This window comes from Hyperolius riggenbachi, chromosome 6 (genome assembly GCF_040937935.1).
Source record: "Hyperolius riggenbachi isolate aHypRig1 chromosome 6, aHypRig1.pri, whole genome shotgun sequence".
Classification (NCBI taxonomy): Eukaryota; Metazoa; Chordata; class Amphibia; order Anura; family Hyperoliidae; genus Hyperolius; species Hyperolius riggenbachi.
Window position 1 is genome coordinate 30007772 of NC_090651.1, and position 12155 is coordinate 30019926.

Consider the following 12155-nt stretch of genomic DNA (forward strand, 5'->3'; position numbering starts at 1 on the left):
TGAGCACGCACACGTGGTGCGTGCAAAACGTCGCACCGCGATGCGACTTTAACGTCACATCCGATGCTCCTATAAGGGGCACTACAGCGAAAAACTGTAAAATGTTAAATATGTGCAAACATATACAAATAAGAAGTATATTTTTTCCAGAGTAAAATGAGCCATAAATTACTTTTCTCCTATGTTGCTGTCACTTACAGTAGGCAGTAGAAATCTGACCGAAGTGACGGGTTTTGGACTAGTCCATCTCTTCATAGGGGATTCTCAGCAAGGCTTTTATTCTTTATAGAGATCTTCCTGAAAAAGGATTTAAACAATGATGTTGGCCAGCTTTCCTGCTCCCTACACAGTTTTTTGGCAGTTGAACAGAGCAACTGCCATTTAGTAAGTGCTTTTGAAAATAAATATATCCCTGAGAATCCCCTATAAAGAGATGGACTAGTCCAAAACCTGTCACTTCTGTCAGATTTCTACTACCTACTGTAAGTGTCAGCTACATAGGAGAAAAGTAACTTATGACTCATTTTACTCTGAAAAAAATGTACTTCTTATTTGTATATGTTTGCACTTATTTTAAATTTTACAGTTTTTCGCTGTAGTGCCCTTTTAAAGTCACACCCCATGTCACATCGCGGTGTGACGTTTTGCACGCACTGCGCTGTGCGCGCAAAGTTTTGCGCGTGGGACTTTGCGCATGATGTGATTCACAAAACGGTGCTAACCTACTTAGCACCCTGCTTATCACGCCCAAAGGTGCTAAAAGTAGGTTAGCACCGCTTTGTGAATCAAGCCCTATGTCTGCTGTAATGAAAGCAGGAAGTAGACAAACTGCAGATTTACTGCAGGATGTGTATCAGCTGTAACAAAGAAATGTTTTTTTCTTTAAAGGGTATTATGCTGCTGATTATCTGTTAGAACGGAAAGGAAGTTCTGAGTTCATGTCCGCTTTAAAAGGACAGTGAAATTAGCAATTCTGCAAATAGTATTTTTCTTGTCTCACTCTTGGTTTCTCTATGCTGGGACCACTGGGAAACCCCTCCATACACTGGTCTTGCGCAGAGGACACAAACCCATGGGGGGGGGGGGGGGGGCGATACTGCAGAGGTGGCCAGCGAGACCGGGAGGAGACCGGAGCTGCGGCGAGGGACCTAAATAACTTGTATGGGCTGGAAGAAGCCCCAGGTAGGTAAAGATAGATTTTAAAACTCGCCTCAGATATCCTTTAAAGAGGAGCTGTCAGCCATACTATCTCAGAAAAAAACACATGTATAAGTACATAAATACACTGTCCTCGTTTTGATTTTTGGGGACTTTTCTACAGTAAAAAAGGAGAAAATCCTTTTTAGCATTTCCCATTTTAAGTGTGCTATTTTGAAGCCAATCCTGATATAATTTCCTCGCTTACTATCCTCTGCCTGATTTGCCCGCCCTTCACCATAGAAAGTGCATTGTCTCAGCATGAGAAATATTGGCCAATCAGAGAGGAACAGAGGTGTGGGAGGGGAAACTAGTAAAGAAAGAGGCTTCAGCCAATCAGGCTGCATTAGTTAAGTCTGAGGGGAAGTAGAGAAGCAGAAAAGGACAACCCAGCATGCCCTGCAACTTCCTTTTTGCGTACCAAATTTTGTGTGTACCTAATAAGAACCAGGTAAGCTGGGGAATTATTATTTATAAACAAGAAAAGTAATAGTGATTGTAACTTTTGGATTGCCTGGTTAGCATCCTTATTACTTGTTTACCAGATAAAAATAAAGAATTGATTTTCGATTGTATGTCCGACAATTACACTTTAAATCTGCTTGCATGCAGGTATTCTTAGCATCCTACTGACCCCCTCTATCGTATACTTCACATGAGGAATCAGATTCCATGAAATTAAAATAAATAAATAAATAAAGTTCAGTGCAAAAGATGCTTGAAGTTGTAATCACAATGAAGCTGCTGCATATCTCTAGTAAGTCATCCCTCATGTCTTTGCCATCCCCAGGGGAGGACTGGGACCTTTTGGCCTGGGGGGAAAACACAAACTAGAGGCCCGTTTTCACGGCAGCCCCAGCCCAAATGACATCACACACGTGCCCCACGTGCTATAAGTCGGTAGTCACGTGGGAAATACTGCAAGGACACTCGAGGGACAGCGTGACAGGTGAAGTATAAATGCACTGGCTCCGGGGGCACATAATACATTTTTAGTCACAACGGTCGGGGTTTCTATCTCTTACACAAGTCCTGAAAGCAGCCCTTCTGGAGTCTAGGGACTGTCTGCAAGCAGCCCTTCTGGAGTCTAGGGACTGTCGAAAACTTTTCAACCTTGACAACATCTTATGTAGCTGTGCACATGCAGTTAACAATGGTGAGAGACCAGACAGGTTTTTTTCCCACGGACCCTGCAGGCAAGCCTCTGCTCTGTATCATGCTGTGTATACTTACTAGCTTGCCCGTCCTGCAATTGCTCTGTAATTGGGCATTTATTTCCCTCATTCAACCTAGTGTTTCACATTGCCTTATACAAAAACCTGAATTCACCAGGCACAGTGCCAGCCCTAAATCATTAAATGAGAGGCAGCCTGGGGGGAAATCTCCCCCCGTCCCCCCTGGCCAGTCCTCCCCTGGCCATCCCCCTAATTGGTACAAGGAAAGCGTGAATATTTTCCTCTCTAGACAGTGGTTATTTCAAGAGCCAGTATGGCTGTAAAAGGAACAAGGAAAATAATAAACAGGATTTGCTGAGATGATTATTACACTGCTGTGCCGTCAGATCTGAAATGTGTCAACAAGATCAGGCTGAGTTTCAAATACACAAGAGAAAAATGAAAATGAGAAAAAGGGGAATGTATAATGATTAGATAAGATTGCCTCTGACCCCTCTTACCCTGCTCTCTTCATCTTCCAGCTTATGTCTTCAGAGGTGAGATACCGGTCAGTTGCAACTAAAATGTCCAGGCACAGGAACAGCTTCTTCTTTTTGCTTCCCTGTGGTTGCGCATAATGACATAGCAGGCTGTTATGTTTTTATGCGCTGCCACGGGGGAGGAGAAAGGACATACTGCGCATGCACGGTGCAGTATGCCCGGAATACAAATCAGGAGAGTCATCTGACTTGCGGTGACTTGCAGAGAAGACCAGGGAGGATTACAGGAGAACGGTGGCTGAATAAGCGGAATGGAAGGACTATAACTGAGATTTGTGCCCGCCCACTGTAAAATCTTACCACACCTGGATTTATATTCCTAAATGGATCAGTGATGTCGGCATCTTTACTGCTGGCAAGTTGAATCACTGTGGAATGTTTTTTTTCACTCTGGAACTCAGGAATATAGCCTGATCTCCCAGAAGACTCTGGGGTAGAAGGCTGCGTGACGTCATAGCTTAGCCTTAACATCACTGGGAGGGTGGGGCTAAATACCAATATACATACATGGATAGTTATAAGAAGCATTTGTAATTATAAAATAGGATAGTTACCATAACTTAAAGGGAACCTGAGGTGAGAAACATATGGAGGTTGACATATTTATTTCCTTTCGACAACGCACATTGCCCGGCTTTCTTGCTGATCCTCTGCCTCTTATGCTTTTAGTCATAGACCCTGAACCTGGTTGTTTCAGGTATGTGGTTCAGTTACTACTGGTGCAGGAAAGATCAGCAGGATGCCACATGCCAGGCAACCTTTTTTAAAGATTTTTTATTGAGGTTCCCTTTTAAGGACAGAGAACAGTGTAGAACACTGATTGGCATTAGCACATAACCCCCAAGGAAATTAAGCTGCTAAAAACCAACATGGACACCTGTGATCGCTCGTGGCGTAGCCATGCTCCGGGAGGCTCGCTTGTTCTCCCCATGTGCTGCATGGGGGGGGCGCTGGTGGGCGCATGTAAAGCAGCTGAGCACGAAACTCACATTGCCGGGACCCAGCGTTGCATATACTTACTTCCTGGTCCTGCATTCCATCTCATAGTAACTGTGACATGGAACACAAGGGAGGCACCTATACCTGGCTAGCTATACTGGGGGCACCTATACCTGGCTAGCTATACGCGTACGAGCAAAATCGCCGCCGGGAGACTTGCGCGCAGGATACAGCCAATATATGGCTTATCGTGGTGTTGATTACTATTCCCCCTCCAGGTCCACGTGGATAGAAGGGAATGATGTAATTCAGCTTCCAGCTATTGCTAGCGTCCAAATTACAGTGTTTTAAGAGTAACTTCAGCTCCATCTTCTGACGGTGTCAAAGTGACTCACTGTGCGCCGCTATAGCCGGAATTCATATTACGATCTATGGTGGCGCCAGCTGCACCCAAATCTCCTGCACTGGATTCTTAGTGTTCGAGTTATACTGGGGGCACTTATACCTGGCTATCTATACTGGATGCATCTATACCTGGCTATCTATACTGGAGGCAACTATACCTGGCTATCTACACTGGATGCAGCTATACCTGGCTACCTATACTGGGGCAACTATACATGGCTATCTATACTGGATGTATCTATACCTGGCTACCTAAACTGGGGGCAACTATACCTGGCTATCTATACTGGAGGCACTTATACCTGGCTACCTATACTGGGGCAACTATACCTGGCTATCTATACTGGATGCATCTATACCTGGCTACCTATACTGGAGGCACCTATACCTGGCTATCTATACTGGATGCAACTATACCAGGCTACCTATACTGGGGGCAACTATACCTGGCTATCTACACTGGATGCATCTATACCTGGCTACCTATACTGGGGCAACTATACCTGGCTATCTATACTGGATGCATCTATACCTGGCTAACTATACTGGGGCAACTATACCTGGCTATCTATACTGGATGCATCTATACCTGGCTACCTATACTGGGGCAACTATACCTGGCTATCTATACTGGATGCATCTATACCTGGCTACCTATACTGGGGCAACTATATCTGGCTATCTATACTGGATGCATCTATACCTGGCTAACTATACTGGGGCAACTATACCTGGCTATCTATACTGGATGCATCTATACCTGGCTACCTATACTGGGGCAACTATACCTGGCTATCTATACTGGATGCATCTATACCTGGCTACCTACACTGGGGGCACCTATACCTGGCTACCTATACTGGGGCAACTATACCTGGCTAGCTATACTGGAGGCACTGATACCTGGCTACTGATACCTTATATGGGGGGCAACTATACCTGGTTAGCTATACTGGAGGCACCTAAACCTGGCTACCTATACTGGGGGCACCTATACCTGGCTAGCTATACTGGAGGCACTTATACCTGGCTACCTATACTGGGGCAACTATACCTGGCTATCTATACTGAATGCATCTATACCTGGCTATCTATACTGGATGCATCTATACCTGGCTACCTATACTGGGGCAACTATACCTGGCTATCTATACTGGATGCATCTATACCTGGCTACCTACACTGGGGGCACCTATACCTGGCTACCTATACTGGGGCAACTATACCTAGCTAGCTATACTGCAGGCACTGATACCTGGCTACTGATACCTTATATGGGGGGCAACTATACCTGGTTAGCTATACTGGAGGCACCTAAACCTGGCTACCTATACTGGGGGCACCTATACCTGGCTAGCTATACTGGAGGCACTTATACCTGGCTACCTATACTGGGGCAACTATACCTGGCTATCTATACTGAATGCATCTATACCTGGCTAACTATACTGGGGCAACTATACCTGGCTATCTATACTGGATGCATCTATACCTGGCTACCTATACTGGGGCAACTATACCTGGCTATCTATACTGGATGCATCTATACCTGGCTACCTATACTGGGGGCACCTATACCTGGCTAGCTATACTGGAGGCACCTATACCTGGCTACCTATACTGGGGCAACTATACCTGGCTAGCTATACTGGAGGCACTGATACCTGGCTACTGATACCTTATATGGGGGGCAACTATACCTGGCTATCTACACTGGATGCAGCTATACCTGGCTACCTATACTGGGGCAACTATACCTGGCTATCTACACTGGATGCATCTATACCTGGCTACCTATACTGGGTCAACTATACCTGGCTATCTACACTGGATGCATCTATACCAGGCTACCTATACTGGGGCAACTATACCTGGCTATCTATACTGGATGCATCTATACCAGGCTACCTATACTGGGGGCAACTATACCTGGCTATCTATACTGGATGCATCTATACCTGGCTACCTATACTGGGGCAACTATACCTGGCTATCTACACTGGATGCATCTATACCAGGCTACCTATACTGGGGCAACTATACCTGGCTATCTATATTGGATGCATCTATACCTGGCTACCTATACTGGGGCAACTATACCTGGCTATCTATACTGGATGCATCTATACCTGGCTACCTATACTGGGGCAACTATACCTGGCTATCTATACTGGGGGCACCTATACCTGGCTAGCTATACTGGAGGCACCTATACCTGGCTACCTATACTGGGGCAACTATACCTGGCTAGCTATACTGGAGGCACTGATACCTGGCTACTGATACCTTATATGGGGGGCAACTATACCTGGTTAGCTATACTGGAGGCACCTAAACCTGGCTACCTATACTGGGGGCACCTATACCTGGCTAGCTATACTGGAGGCACTTATACCTGGCTACCTATACTGGGGGCAACTATACCTGGCTAGCTATACTGGAGGCACCTATACCTGGCTACTGATACCTTATACGGGGGGCAACTATACCTGGCTACCTATACTGGAGGCACCTATACCTGGCTACTGATACCTTATACGGGGGGCAACTATACCTGGCTAGCTATACTGGAGGCATGTATAACTAGCTACCTATACTGGGGGCACCTATACCTGGCTAGCTATACTGGAGGCACCTATAGCTGGCTACCCCACTGGGGGGGAGAGGGGGAGTGGGGCACATCTAGCTACCATACTGGGAAGGGAATGGGGAGCTCATCTGGCTACCATACTGGGGAGGGGGGAGCTCATCTGGCTATTATTCTGGTTTGGGAAGTAGCCGATTATTTAATGCAGGAATGGAAGGGGGCAGGCGTGGGGGGGGGGGGCTGGTCCAAATCAAACTCCACATTGGGGTCCGAGGCTTGTAGCTACACCACTGTTGATCACTACTGTCTCCTCCCTACATCCACCAAAAAGCCCCCCCCCCCATCACAAAAAAAAATGAAGTACTTACGTAATTTTTTTAAAAAGTCATTTCTACATTAAATGATTGCTAGGAGGAGGAGGGAGGGGATTCTGTAATAGAAAAAATACCACTGAAATGAGGTATTAATAAATGAACAAACATGGATAAAAAAGCACCATACACCCCATTTGCATTCCTGCTGAATTTGAATATGGATATATAAGATATAATGGGTTGCTAACAAATTACCGTACACAGACCTTATGCATCCCAATGCATTAAGGCAATCTAAAGCCATTATGTATTACCTCCAAAAGTACCATCTGTGCTGTGGTAACGAGTACATAATCCAACAACCAACCAATGTGAGTATGTGCATTTCACAAACCTATGTCTGCACCTCACAGAATTAAACATTTAATATATCATTTCTTTATGTAAAAAATCAATGCATTATTTCCTTCTAAATGACTGACGTTCATAAGTCCTCCATTCTGACTTTATACGGCGTATTATTTTACCACTAAATAATTCACATTGCTTCATATTGCTAGCCGTGGAAGCTAATAACCTGGACCTTTACCGTACAAACGGTGAGCTAATCCGCACGGCGCATCAAATTTTACAAATATATCGCTTAATAATTAATATGCTTCTGTATGGGATCTGTCAGCCCGCTTCTGAATAATGCATTCCAACCATGATCAAGATCCATTTACATAGCAAATCAACCATCCCCGCATGCCACGCCATGCAGAACAATGCAGCTGTGATTCAGGAACAGATAGCTCTAAGAAAGAATAGAAAAGAAATTTGGATGTATAAAGCATATATATATATATATACAGTATATGTATACTATGATACATGCACTACACAATAAATACATAAGCATATGACTACGGAAGGGATTCGATTGTGAGACTCTCTGAGGGACAGTCTGTGTACATTGCTACGGGAGATGTCGGTGCTATAAAAATACGAATATACTTTATATATATACTAGTACACCTAATCCCTTTTAAAAACGGGCTCTAGGTCTGTGTCGGAAGGACTCTCCTCCCTTCCTCCCCTGTGACTGCCTCCACTTCTGCACTGTCAGCGCGCATGCACGCGCTCTCGCCACACATGCTCCCTCCCATACTGTATACAGCATGTATACAGTATGTATATATATATATATATACATATATACTAGCTGATGGCCCGCCATTGCCCGGGTATGTATTTGGCTGGTGTTGGCTGTGCCCCTTTTTCTAACCCTGACACACAATTACTCAATGACCTATCTTATGAGCTTTGCAGTCTTTGGCAACAATGATTTGCATTAAAATGAAACAAATCTGATTGGCTGTGGCTCCACCCCCTTTTCTGAATTTGAACCCCAGTCACCCAATGACCAACTGTACCAGGTTTGAGGCTTGTGCCATTAACAGTGCAAGAATGGCAGCAATGAAATATTCCCCTTGAAAATCAATAGGTGAATTTTAATTGGCTTTGTAGGCTCCACCTACTTTTCTGAATATTTATCCCAGTCACCCAGTGACCAACTGTGCAAAGTTTGAGAACCCTGCCATTAACAGTGTAAGAATGGCTGCAGTTTACATTTTCCCTGTGGAATTTGTATTTGTCTCCGCCCACTTTTTGGTTCTGGGGATAAAAAGTATCCTATATGTTATTCGGGGTAATGTACTATGTGTGTGCCAAATGTCATTCAAATCCGTTCAGCCATTGTTGCGTGATTGAGTAACAAACCTCCAAACATCCAAACTTTCGCATTGATATTAGTAAGATATACCGTATATACAGTGTATCAATATGTGCTAAATGCAGTGCTAAATTACCTCCTCACAGTCACACAGTGCTTCACTGCTGCTCTGGAATGCCCTCCCACAACACATCCGTCACTCTCCAACCTTTGTTACCTTTATATGTTCTCTCAAAACTCACTTGTTCCGACAAACATACGCTCGACCTTCGGCCACTTCCCATTTGTCCAAAAGCCAAGTTGCACTCCTACTAGATATCCTACAACACACAGCCTCTAGGGTTGTTTATTGTTTACTACCCCACCTACCCCCGAACCCTCCCCCCCCCCCCCCCCCAATTCCTTTATCTTGTAAGCTGGCAGGGACAGGGCTTCATCACCCTTTCGTGTCTTTGAATTCAATATACATTTTATTCATCATGTTAATTTTGTCACTGTCATCACCAATTCTGTATTTTGTATTGATTCTGTATTTTGTCACCAATTCTGTATTTTGTATATTGGTGTATTCCATGTGTCTGTATTATTATTTATCTCATGTTCATTTCTTACTTTGTACAGCCAGCGCCACGGAATATGTTGGCGCTTTATAAATCAATAATAATAGTAGTACTGTACATATATATATATATATATATATATATATATATATATATATATATGTGTGTCAGGGGATGAGCAGCACAAACCGAATTCTATGCAATACTATGCAAAGCATGCACGCAGCACTGGAGAACATCAATCTCCATAAGAAATATATAAATACGCGTTTAAGCTCACCAACTGCGCCAAAGTGTCCCTGATCTGGTGAGTCTGGTGTTCTCACCAGAAAGGGGACCCTTTGGCGCAGTTGGTGATCTTAAACGCGTTAAAGCGTAACCAAGAGCCCCTGTCACTGTTTCCCTGTTGCAGCCCCCCTGTACATATATATATATATATATATATATATATATATATATATATATATATATATATCCAAGGCACGGAACATTTGTATGGAGCTTTTCTCCAGGCGGATTCAAAGCGCCAGAGCTGCAGCCACTAGTGCAGTGTTAGGGAGTCTTGCCCAAGGCCTCCTCACTCAGTGGGTACTGGCTTACTGAACAGTACATGCATAATGTACATGTACATAATATATTTCTATAAGATTACATTAAATCTGACCATAGGTTGGTCGATGAAACCCAACAAATAGATCCTTCTCTGATCATTATCTGATCATGATCAGAGAAGAATCAATCTGATCAAATTCCTCCACACCCTACACACAGATTTTCAGTACATTTCCCCAGGTCTTTAGCCCCTCCCCCGTCCTCTCTGGGCCGTGCACAAAGGATGGGTCGGCGCCTTATGGGTGAACGTGCTTATGTCATCGGCCTGATGCGCAGTACGCTCCCGATGACAAGTGCGCGTTTGGAAGTGGCATGGAGAAGCCCGGAGCTGCGGCGAGGGACTTACATGACCTTTAGGGGCCGGATGAAGCCCTGGGTAAGTAAAGCTAGATTTAATTAATCCCCTCGGATATCCTTTAGGATAACTTTTCTGCACTTTGCAGTTTACAAAGTAGTTGAAAAAGTAATATCAAAATGATTTTGAGTATTCGCATGCTTGCGGCATTTTATTGAAAAGGTGTGAAAATATCACCTGGGGAAACTCAGGAGAAAAAGGTTATTGCATATGGGCAGATTGTCAACCACCACTCACCCATCATGCCACATGGCCAAGGGACGTTGCTAGGATTCTAGGAGATTCGGGGCACTTTTGAGCACTCCAGCCGAAAAATTGGTGTGGCCATGCATCTGAATGTGGGTGTGGTCTTGGGTGGAGCCAAAGTTACTTAACAAGGGTCTAGCCTGCCCAGCAAAATCTTGGTTGAAGCCCCCCTCTCCATTAATACAAAAAACAAAAATGCTGCATAGCACATAAATAGCCAGTGTTACCAGGCTTCAGTGCTGGCTGGTCTGGCTTTCTGCTGGACGGGCTGGACGACTGCCAGGTTGTCCAGCATTACCTGCCATAGCATTCCCTGACCTTCTAGTGGACCCCCTTCCATGCTCCCACGGGCCTCCCATTGAAGCACCACAACTCCCAGCATGCCCCAGAACCACAGCTCCCTGCATAAAGACATCACAGCACCTAGCATGGCATCCCGACATGCAATATGCCCACATAGAAGCATCAGAGCACCCAGCATTGCTGTGTGCTGTGGTGCCATGCTGGGTGCTATGGTCTCATGCTGGGTGATATGGTGCCTCTATGAGGCATGCTGGGTGCTGTAAAGCCATGCTGGGTGCTGTGGTGCCATGCTGGGTGCTATGGTGTCATGCTGGGTGCTATGGTGCCTCTATGAGGCATGCTGGGTGCTGTAATGCCATACTGGGTGCTGTGGTGCCATGCTGGGTGCTGTGGTGCCATGCTGGGTGCTATAGTGTCATGCTGGGTGCTATGGTGCCTCTATTAGTCATGCTGGGTGCTGTAATGCCATACTGGGTGCTGTGCTGCCATGCTGGGTGCTGTGTAATGCCATGCTGGGAGCTGGGGTGCCTCTCTGGGGCATGCTGGGTATTGTGTGTTGCCATGCTGGGCTCTGTAATGCCTCTACTCTGCCTGGGGGACATCCAGGGTAGAGATGTCCCGAACGGTTCACCCGCAAACGGTTCCATGCGAAGTTTAGGTGGTTCGCGTTCGCCGGCGAAGGCGAACTTTTGCGGAAGTTCGATTTGCCCCATAATGCTCCATTGAACAGAACTTTGACCCTCTACATCACAGTCAGCAGGCACATTGTCACCAATCAGACTGCACTCACTCTTGGAGCCCCACCCCCCTTATAAAAGTCAAGGTTCTCCTGTCGTTTTACTCACTCACTCGTTTACTCACACCAGGCCTTTTCAGTGCTGCTGAGTCGATTTTTAGTCTGGAGGTTCACTTTAAGCAAGCTAATTTTTCTCTTGGATTGATCATAATGGTACATGCTAGGCTGGCATCAGCATGTAGTGTTGGTGGTGGTATAGTGGTTAAGTGAGTTACCTACCGCACACTCAGGCCTCGTTTCAATTCCCAGCCACGGTATGTAAACTGGCTTTTGAAATACTACAATTCCCTGGAAGATGAGACCCTCCTCCGGGAGGAGGGAGAGAGGGAGGAGGGATTCCTGGTGTCATAAAGCAGTGTAGGCCTGCAATTGAACATTCAATGAGATTTCTGACTTTAAAGTGAACCTAAAGT